We start from the raw sequence: 11,485 nt of genomic DNA on the forward strand, positions 1-11,485 counted from the left end.
GCAATAGCAGGAAATTAGCAGCGTGCTGTAGTTTTCGGACCACATCTCGTCTCCCTGGCCCAGTTCCTGCTCCAGGAGTAAGGAGTGGCAGTCTGGCAAACTGACTCGGCGCTGCTCCAAGATTCCTCCTTCGGAAAGGGGATGTCAGGCTGTCAGTTTAAGCTATCTCAGCTTCGCGTTGCTCCACCATAGTGGCAACAACTGTTATTTAACGGGTGGAGGATCTTACCTGTGCTATGAACTTTTCTCTGCAGCATTAGATAAAGCAAACAGTTTTCTTTTGTGCCTCTGTGCGCACTGGAAGCTGGAAATACATCAAAGGACTCGAAAGTACAACAACTTAAAGATACCTGATAACATCTATCCCACCCCCAACTTGTGTAAGACTCTTTCTTGCTAACAATTGTTCCAGGCAGTTTTTGAATGGTTCTGGTGCTACATTTTGTACTATTCCTCCGCTACAACATACCTAGTGTATTTTTGGATAACCTGATACACTGCACTGTCATAAAGGGCTTTACTATGTTCAGTCTAAAAGTAGTTTTCCTTCATTTCAGCAAATTATACCCTATTCAGGAATAATCATTCTGTTGTACCACCCACCATACACAACTTCTGCTTCTCTGAAATTTACAGTTCCAATTGCTGTCATCTTACCCTAAGCTTTACAATATACTTAACTCTTTTAATTAAAGTCAGCCTCAATAATGCCCCCAATTTACTGTTGCTCTATACTGAGATTTCCATAAACTTATCTACATTTATCTGGTAAAGTACTTACACTTAATGTCAGTAGGTTGGATCCATTCTCAGCAGAACAAATTCCCTCTCCGTTCTGCGATGAGAAGTCTTAGTAACACTGCCAGAAACTACCCCATGCTACACTGCTCTTGACATCACTGCCTTCTACTGTTCGTCTTCCATCAGATGGCCATGTGTTAGGTTATCTTTTCATCTACTGCTGGGTTTCCAGCCCCTTAATTTCCTGACCACAACTGCAGCTTTTCTAGGCTTCTGTGTATTACTGTTTGTACAATCTTCCCAGTGTCACCTATAGATATGTTGGGGTTGTGCCGCAAAACCAGTTAATGCCTTTGATCCAACCAGGAATTTACCAGCTCACCAGCTAATGCTTCATTTACTCAGGGGGCTGGCTGGAAAACAAAAATTTTACTTCACAAAAAAAAAAAAAATTAGAAAATGGAAACAAGCTCAAAATATTAGAACAAGGCAGACATTAAAATTATATCTTTCTGTGGAAAAAAAAAACAAAACAAAACCCAAACCAAACAACACAGTTAGTGTCAGACCAAGCAGATCATGGATTCATTCAGACCCTGCAAGTTTATGATGCACTCCTCTCCCCCTTCTCTTAGGCTCTCCCTATTTAGCTGAAGCACTTCTTGTATTTTCAGTATCTGAATGCCTCATGAACACAAACAGATTTATTCTCACTGTAGAGGCATGCTATTTATGTAGAGCTGAGCCGTAGAAAATCTAAGGAAATTTTCCAGAAGGACTTATGAGTTTGTATATACACACTTGCAGGTGCCCAAATGAAGACACCATGCGCACACTGACTTTCAGAAAGTGCTGAATGCCTCTGCCTGAAAACTTAGACCCCTCAAGGGTTTTCAGCTGGTTGCTCAGATATTGAGATTCCTCAGATAAGTAGTCAATTCTGAAAACAATATTGAGCAAAGAGGTCTGAGGTTATACTGGCAGTCTGTGGCAAAGACTGCAGGCCAGATTAACAGGCGTTTATATGCTAAACTTCCACTGAGGATGAAGGTCAGTGAGAGCAAGGGACCTAACCAAGCTTTGGGGACCTGGGCCTCCATTTCAGCTGTCCTGTCATCCATACTACTGCCCTATCATCCGGACCATCCTTCTCCTCATACTGCAGCGTAGCCTTATACCACAGGGCACCTGCAACCATGAGTTATGGTTGAAAAGAACTAAAAGCAGAGAGGGTTTTGCTGGTGTTAAAACTGAAGATGGACTTCAGCGCATCTTGTCATCCCCAACGGGCAGCACGTCCCAGCCAAGAGGCAGAACACTGAAACTACTACCCTGAACTGGGCTGGTGATGTGTAACTCCCGTTCATCTTCTGGTAGCTTTATTTTTGAAAAATTCACTCATCTCATTGAAGTACTAAAATGGGAAGTCAGTCAATTGGCAGATGAAGGGGTCAGAGCATGTTAAACTCCACACAACATCAGGCAGCTCTTCTATTTCTGCGTGGCAGCTCTGTCATGGGTCCGGTGTCTTAGGGACAAGACAAAGGAGCAATGCCAGCACATTACCGCTGCCTATAGAGTCTGGCAAAACATATGGTCCATCTGGCTGATTTATAATGGCAAAGGAGCCAATTCATATTTTCTATATATTTTGGCTTAGCATCTTGATTGTGACAATATAACCATGGCCAATTTCAGGCTGGAACCAAGCAAAAAGAAACAAAGCTGACCCAAAAAATATAAGGGAGAGGCCAAGAAAAACGGTGACTTTTAAGTCATTGAGAACACTGCCATCTCTAGGCACTCTGGGTGCTGCAAATATATGCAAAAATTAACGTGGGCCTGAGCAGAGTGGTGGTGCTATGAAGGGCACTGAAAATAAATAAGCCTTCCATGTAAGGAGAGATACTCTATCATGTACTGAACTCTGCACGTTATGCCACAGGGAGGTAGAGAAGGCGTCACTCATGCAACCAAAGTCCCCAAGGGTCGCAGCAGAAAGCTAGGCATGGACTGTCATCCACAGCCAAAACAGACACCCATAGGAAAATGAGAGAAGAACAAGCCACGTAGCCAATGGATTGGGGAAGGGTACTCATGAAGTCTGTCAATCTTCCAGCACCATTAAGTGACTTAATTTTCCTTTAAGCCCTGTAATTGTCTAGTTGGCGGGACTGCCTTGCATGACAGCTATCCCACAAAGGAAAGCTCACGAAATCTGCTTCAGAGCAGACAGAGCTAATTGGTACATAGTGGCTTTAACTGATCTGGCACTGCTGAAATCCCTGGAAGTAAGACATAATAAAGGCAAGGCGGCCACAAAGCCCCACATATCAAACCGCTGTTAGCAGTGAGTCTAAGGAATCATTCGGAGATTAACAGCAGGGGTGAGAGCCCTGCCCTGGCCAGCACATACCTGAGGATATGGCAGGCCGGGCACGATTACTGCTTCTCTGAAGTGAGTCAGATATAACCTCCTGCCAACTAGCCCTTGGTGACAAGGGAAGTCTATGTATTATCTGGCTCAGAGCCCAGTGACCAATAACCCCCAATTCAGAGACCAAGCTCAACCGAGGCCATTAAACCAACCAAAACCCAGAGTATCAGTTAAACCTCTTTGCCTTGCATATCCTTTCCCTCTGCGGTCTACAAAGTGCAAGGGAGATGGGATTCCTGGGTTCTTGCCACCTTGTATACCAACATATCATACAGTTCCAAGAAAGAGGGAAAACTGAAACACATCATGAAATAGAGATGTCACAGTCTAGAGAGGCTTTAACCTTCCTGTGTCTGGACTGTGGCCTGCACATCTAAGAAGACATGGACACTGTCCCTTCTGTGCTTATGCCCCTTCTCTGCATACAAACCAGTTATGTTTTGTAACGTGATATATTCTCATTCAGCTGTCCCCCACCATATGCCACTGTGCTTCCCTCCTGGCTCCCAGCCTCAGTACAGAAGAAACCAGAAAACTTTTAATCACCCTTAATAAGCAGGTGAATACACTTCCACAGACAGAATCAGTTTAGCTCAAGCTAAAGCTGAAAGCAAATTTAAACACTCCTGGTGGCCACAGTTTTTAATCACAAGGTGATCTTCTGACCAGCTGTCTATTCTTCCCTCACAATGTCTAGGAAAACCTTATCATGGTATCAGGAGTCTGGCAGGAGGAAAATATGGTGCCAAACTCCCTGACCATAAGCTACTTATGGTCAGTGGCTTAGGCTCAAGACAGATTAACTTAAACCTAATAAATTCACTGCAAGAACTTCTGCTCCAAGATCCTAAAATCTTCACCAAAGTCAATGGGGACTGTAATCAGAGGTCTAAGAGTTTTTGGTCTCCAGTTGACTATCCAACTGTCTACCCAGTATGACTGTAGTTCAGTCAAGTTCAGTTGTGGCTATACTGTAGTTGTGTTTATTTTATTTTCCCTTCTCACATCATCACACGTAAATACAGTCAGTCAGTGATGCTTGAAAGGCACTGACACGCAGAATGATAGACTTGCACTTACTGTTACACTTTGCCATACCCAGGAGCCTTCTATTTTTCATTTCAGTACACAGAGATGCCAGTTTTCTTAATAACATGCCAGCCTTCTTGGCTTGCATGTTATATTTCTTGATTCAATTTTTCTCATTTCTTTGCGAGTAGTAGAAGCTTCACAAATAAACGAAGCACTCACCTGTGCTTTAACCACCAGACCATACTCCTCCCACACTGCACTTAGTGAGAAATGAAAGAAGTAATAAAGCCACAGAAGGTTCAGTTTACCCTGCTACAGACAGATATGTACAGCAACCTTTTCTATCAAGCCAACTGCTGCACCACAAATGGATTCACTTCAGTGAAAAGCAGCATTTCCACCCTCATTCTCCTTGGTAAGTTCTGCTTGGGGAGGATATGTTTATTGATGGTCAAATTTCTGTAGGAATGACCCTACTGATGGACCCTACTGTAGGGACTAGCTGAATCTTGCCTTTCCTCAGACCCGGCCCATCCTCCATGCTAATGCAATGGTTTCCTGAGGGAGGAAGGAGCTCTGAATGTTTTCAGATGTACCTTTTTGCCCATGAATATTTTATGGTCAACTCGTGATTATCTTTATGAAGATTGTTGGGGTTGTGAATAGATCAGGCCATCAGATCAGAAGCACTGAGGCTGGACCCAGAAGAATTATAGTTATGTTTGTCTGGAGCTGTATAATGTGGGTTTATCCAATGGGACAGGGCTATGTTAAGTATGTCTGTACTCTATGATGTTAATGAACCTTCTTCCATTAGTCCCCAGCGTATGGTCTTCTGTCTTAAAGTATGTAGTTTGTATTTTCCACTTCTTTATTTTTTCTGGCTTGTCTAGTCTCATTACATTAGATAATCAAGGGTCAACCACCTTGAATTGTGCTAAAACGTTAAATGAGCACAGCATAAGCAGATGGTGACTGAAAAACTCCAGGGTCAAATAACCACTGAAAGCCTTTGTAGCACAGGTATTCCTGAAGTAAATGGGAGATACTGATAAAGTTCTGGGACTTCCCCTCTCCTCTGATCTATGCAGAAACATAAACAAAAATGCCCAGTGATTTCCAACCAGTTTAGTACACTTGGGAAGTGCACAAGTTCCACGTGTCTCACTTTGAGCTTCACTGTTGTAGGATTATTAAACTGGGCCTTTTTTCTCCTGTTTACATATTTTTGCATGATACTTGTCAGGGAGTTATCTCAACACCTATCATCTACTTGTGAAATTATCCTCGGCACAATGTTGAAAATTAATTATTATTTCAGTTTACACAGAATGACCTGAAGCCCCAAAATACCCAGCACGTTTATGTATGGCAAAGTCAGGAACTGAATGCAAAATCTTCCAACCCAAGCCTTAGCCACCAACTATAACTTCTTCTTGTGATGCTTCAGAGGCAACTTTTCTGTTGCTATGGCAACATGATGTCCAAATTTATATTCCCCCAAACAAAAGCCAACAGGAAAACCATCTTACAAATAAAGGCTACACATCATGGCCCTTAATTTAATCAGGAGTTGTTATCAATTACATATCCTTTCAGGTGGCTGCCCTCAACCTCTTGCAGAACCTATTCTCATGCAATCTTCCTTTTTTTTTCTCATTAATTTGGACGTGATGGCAGTGCTGGCCTAACAGGGACCGTGCATAGCCTTGAGGAACCGGCCCTCTGGAATAGCAAAAGAGATTGTCTCACAGACCAAGAGGAAAAGGGAAAGACACAGAGCTGAACCAAATAGGGTTAAAAAAGGCAATGGCAGGAGTGGATTCCATTTGTTTTTCCTTTACACAACCCCTTCCAGGGCATAATCTCCTTGCTGCATGTCCCTCCTTTTCATCCTCCTGTTTCTATATGCCCAGAGATGTCACTAGAAAAGTCACTATTAGGAGGCAGCCTGGGTTAGTGGCTAAGCCATTGGATAAGGAATTCTGGGCTCTATCCCCAGCACAGCCATGGGCCTGCCGCAAGACCTGGGCACCTTTCAGTTCTCTGTATCTTCATTTCCCTCCCCTCTCCCCAGACACACACATCTGGTTCCTTTATTTTGCTTGAAAACTCATCTAGGCATAGGCTGTTCTTAATGAGGTTGCACACAGGGCAGGTCAGTACAATTGCAGGCTTGGATGTGGGTTTTAGGAATGCTTGCAATAAAAATGATAATGATCTAAAACCCATCTGTGCAAAGGTAATGTTTTGAAGGAAAGATTTCACTCCACGAATGTGGGACTGGGGACCTGTAGGTGGGGAAAGCAGGAGGTCCTGGCAGTCTTTGAGAAATGAGGAAAGCTGAAGCAATGACTACTCCACAGGTGAGGCCTTGAAGAACAATTCTCTCTTACGCTTGGAAAGAGCATCTTTCCATTTCCCTCTGTTTTCATGCTTCTTTCTTTTAGCTTTTGTTTTAAAAATAAAGATGATGCCTTTTTTTTTTTAATTAACTCCTCTGGCCTTCTCCCTTCTTTCTGTCTCTAGGTCATACTCATCTTGCCTTATGCTTATACCTTTCCTAACATCCACTTCTCTGTCTTTGCAGTCTGCTTTCTCCGATCCCTCCATTCAGCCCTCTTAGATGCCTCCCCACCCCCATCATCTCCTCACAGTGCGTGTGCATTAATGGGAGAGAAAGCAAAAATAAGAGTCCACCCATTACAGTTCTCTCCACAATGCCCAGAAGGATCTGTGTTTGAGGCATGTTTTAAAGATTATTGTAAATCAGGAAACAGCAAGGTGGAGTGAAGGGAAATTGGAAAGAGCTCTCAGCTTACGAATGTATAATGCAAGAACATGGGCCCTCGCTCCAGTTTAATCTTGCCAACAGTTACTAGACCAAGTTCCTTGAACAAAAAGTCATTATTATGACTAACCATTCTGTATTTATAGAGAAGTAACATTAGAAGAAAAACAGTTCAAGCAGCACTCGTGCTAGATGTTCTTTGCTTTTTCCTGTATGTGGTCTTTTATTCTAGCGTTAATTGTGGTTATAAATTATTCCCAACCTGCTTTGGAATGAGTTTACACAGACTTTGTGCTGTTGAAAACACAGTACATTTATACATACAAGACATAAAGCATTCAGCAGCTCCAGGGGTAAAAATACCATGTATCAGGAATCAAACCCACAGAAGAATTAAAAAGTACTTATCATTAAAATATTTCTCTGCCTGTTGCCACAAATGGCTGCAGCTACTTCTGCACCACACAGAGGACACTGGACTGGGCAAAGTGGTCACTGACAGGTGTCTTTGAGAGGCACTTGGGACAGGAAAGTTTTTGTTTTCACAAAGGACGAGATCTGGAGATAAAAGAGTCTTGTTAAGACTGAGTGGTGAACAGGATGGGGAAGGAACGTGGGCACCTAACCCCTGTGTATGACCATCCAGGCCAGAAAAGATGAGACCAAAAAAGCTTGAAAGGGAGAAGAACGGCTTATATTTCTTTTTTTGCTGTGTTGGAATATATCAGCCCCCACGAGGGGGAATGTTATTTGAACCACCCGGGGTGCACATTCCTCTGAGAGCCAGGGAACGTGGAGCCTTGGCAGGCAGGCCAGATGCCAGGCCAGGACAGAGCAACCCTCTCACAGCCTTCCTATGTTTCTGTCAGCTCTAGCAAAGGGGGAATGAAAAAAAAAGAGCTTGTTAAGTCTCATACAGCTTTCAGATCAAATTTTTATCCTGTTTCACTTTGGAAGTCTCTTGAACAAGCTCAGTGCTTCAAAGCTGAGGCTGCAAATCTCCCAGGGAAGGTTCCTGTGTTTAATAAGCTGTTTTGACTGGAATTCAAAGAGAAAGTAAAGACTTCTGTTGGCTTAGCTGTAGAAAATGTGGCCCAGACCTGTAACCTCATATCTGACCAGACAAAAATGTGTACTCTGTTAAAAATTGGAGATTTCTCAGAAACATTGGCATTAGAATAGCTCTGGTTCCCCTGAAGTCAATAGCAAAAAGTCTCATCATCTCTCATGGAAATACCTGTGACTAACTTTATTTGGAAAGAAGGTGCTGGAAGGCGGTGCCAGAACACTGACATAACAAACCTGTAAGTTATATAGTGGCTCAGCTACTGGGCAAAATAGTTCACTCTTTTCAACAATTTCCACCACAAAATTAACCCTTGAAGGGCTTCGTATCCTAAGAGCATGCTGAATGCTGACAGGCAGGGAAGCACAGAGCAACAGAAATACTGTTAACATGATGCAATGCTTATAATTAACTTATAATAAGATGGAACCATGACTCATGCGATTCAGACTTTCTCGAATGACCTGAGGGAAATTTTGGTGGTTTCTGAGGACCCTGTCAAGTTTCCCTGGTGCCTCATCTCCAAGGCCTTCAAGCACGAGGTAGCACATCACCCCTGTTGACTGCACCAGAAGTCCTGGAAACAGTGGATCAGTCCTTCCTACCACCGCTGCATTGAGACATGTACTCATACCACTTCCCTTGGTGCTCACACTTTCCATCCTAGGGCACACAGATACAAAAATAAATACTGCATCAAGACAGTGAATGTCTCCAGAGGATTTCACTAAATGAAAAATGAAATCTAACCCCAGCAGAGACACCTTTGCTGTGACAGGTCTTGTTTTCTTTAAGTTTTGTTTTTCTTCCTCTAACACAAATATGATCCATCATCCGCCCAAATTCAAACCTGATGTAGACTTTCAAAAACTGCTTCCAGCTAACTGTGGTACTTGAACGGCAGTCGGTCCTTTCCCATCTATTCTTGTTAATGTCTCTATTCACCAAACTTTCCCTCACAATTAAATTCCCATATTTGAAATTTAAAGTGACAGAAGTGAACAGCCCTGACTGAAGAAAACATTAGTCCTCACATTTCTGCCAGCGTGGACAGGAACATATATGCCCTTTGCAGGCTGGAAGGTCCACTGTAAAAGTTTCCAAAATCCACCTGTTTTGATTAGTATGGTTTGCATGCAGGAGGCCAGAGAGAGTAAAATATGGAGCTTTCATTTCCCCTTTGATTTCAGCACTTCTTTTCCATTAACTGCCCCATTTCCTGATTCATCTACATCAAAGTTAGTAAAATGAAAACACCCCTGGAAGCCTACAAATCAATAGATAAAATAACTGAGGTTGATCAATTTGCTAAGATCAGAAGGACTAGTTGCAATTTTCAAATGACTGGATAGTATACATGCTTATTTTTATAGCAAACTCATCAGTTATCCCAGGATTTCAAAACTCCTCATTAGAAAAACAGGTTTTTTGATTTTCCAGTAGGTATTACTACTAGCGCTGGTTAGAAAATAACGTTTTTCCCACCTTGGAACATAATGACGGCAATGATTCAAATACAGAAAAATGTGACCCAAAGTAGCTGAATTTAAATCTAGACTTTCACAGCTCCCATGAAGCATCATGGGGAAGCAAACAAAATACATCATCTGAAACCAAGTCCTGCCAGAAATTTCAGACAATAGGGCAGAATCAGCCCAAAAGACAAGTCAGTTTTAGCTCTTGTGATGTTCTGCAGCAGCATTCAAAAGAGAAATGTTCTGAGTTAAATGCAGTTCCTTAGTCCACAGACAGGCAAAATTCCCTATAGAAAGCTCATATCTTCTGTAGTTTGGGCTTTTTTTCTTGTCAAAGACGAGTCCTATTTCAAAAAAGATTTTGATAAAAACCTTCAGACAATTAGCTACATATAATAACAGATAAAAAACTCACTTTACCATTAGGACAACTGAGACACAGCAATAAGTAGTGGTTATAGATTAACTTTGTGGTAGACCTGTGGGCTACATCTCCAGCATTTACCCTGAGCAGCTGCCAATGATCAGTTTGATCCTGATCTCTTGATTCCAAGTTTGGCATCCAAATAAATATTTTGGCCAGTAGAATTTACTTTAATTTAGTTCAGAAATTTTCCCTCCATTCCTTCATAACATGACATTATCAAAAGCAAGCAAACCAAAGGGGTAGAATCTAAATCTCCCTTAAATTTGAGGAACACAGGAGCAGCTTACATCCAAGTTAAACACAGTATAAAATGAAGTAAGTGGAATCAGAATCTAGCAAAAGTTGCAAAAGTAGAAAAACTACCAACACAAGAAATTTTTCATAGGGTTATTTGTTTTTTGTATTGGAGATTGGGGAATATCAAGGCGCTAAGACAATGTCAACGCTCTGCTGGGGCAGCAATTCTTTCCTTATGTGTTTGCGCAGTGCCTCGAACAAGGGGGCTCCAGTCTCAGCTGAAGTCTATAGTCATTAAAGGAATGGTAGTGCTAACAGTTGTGTACCACCCTCTAGATAAGCAATGTATGTGCTCCAGATGGCTCACAGTCTAAGTGAAGAACGCAAAGTATGGGAGGAAGCAACTCTTATTTATACCATTTAAAGGAGGAAGGCCAAGGTCCAGAAATCTGAACAAGGTCATATATTGCCAAGAACTGAATCAAGGTTTCCTCAGTCCCCATCTAATGCTTCAAATGGGGGGGCCATCTATCTTCTCTCTCAAGGAGAGAATTATAAGCATAAAAGGCATGCCTTTGATGCACTGACAAATCACCTGCCATCAGACAGTTGTTTATCTCATAAAAACATTCATTCTGTCATAAAAGTGGGTTTCCTGATTAAATAATAGGACTAAATAGGGGTCGGTATTAGGACCGGTGCTGTTTAACATCTTTGTCGGCGACACAGACGGTGGGATTGAGTGCACCCTCAGCAAGCTTGCAGATGACACCAAGCTGAGTGGTGCGGTTGACATGCTGGAGGGAAGGGATGCCATCCAGAGGGACCTTGACAGTTGGGCCTGTGTGAACCTCATGAAGTTCAACAGGGCCAAGTGCAAGGTCCTGCACCTGGGTCAGGGCAATCCCAAGCACAAATACAGGCTGGGCAGAGAGTGGATTGAGAGCAGCCCTGAGGAGAAGGACTTGGGGGTGTTGGTTGATGAGAAGCTCAACATGACCCAGCAATGTGTGCTGGCAGCCCAGAAGGCCAACCGTATCCTGGGCTGCATCCAAAGAAGCGTGGCCAGCAGGTCGAGGGCGGTGATTCTGCCCCTCTACTCTACTCTGGTGAGACCCCACCTGGAGTATTGCGTTCAGCTCTGGGGCCCCCAACATAAGAAGGACATGGACCTGTTGGAGCGAGTCCAGAGGAGCGCCACTAAGATGATCAGAGGACTGGAGCACCTCTCCTATGAAGACAGGCTGAGAGAGTTATAGCAGCCTTCCAGTACCTGAAG

At 42.8% G+C, this 11,485-nt stretch overlaps 1 protein-coding gene across 1 annotated transcript in view; it reads right to left on the reverse strand.

Moving 5' to 3' along the window:
* FBLN5 (fibulin 5) overlaps positions 1 to 11,485 on the reverse strand; it is a 51,803-nt gene that overhangs the window by 33,025 nt on the left and 7,293 nt on the right. The gene's annotated exons all lie outside the window — the stretch shown is intronic.

The sequence above is a fragment of the Pygoscelis adeliae genome, unplaced genomic scaffold (assembly GCF_000699105.1).
Source record: "Pygoscelis adeliae isolate BGI_AS28 unplaced genomic scaffold, ASM69910v1 Scaffold71, whole genome shotgun sequence".
NCBI lineage: Eukaryota > Metazoa > Chordata > Aves > Sphenisciformes > Spheniscidae > Pygoscelis > Pygoscelis adeliae.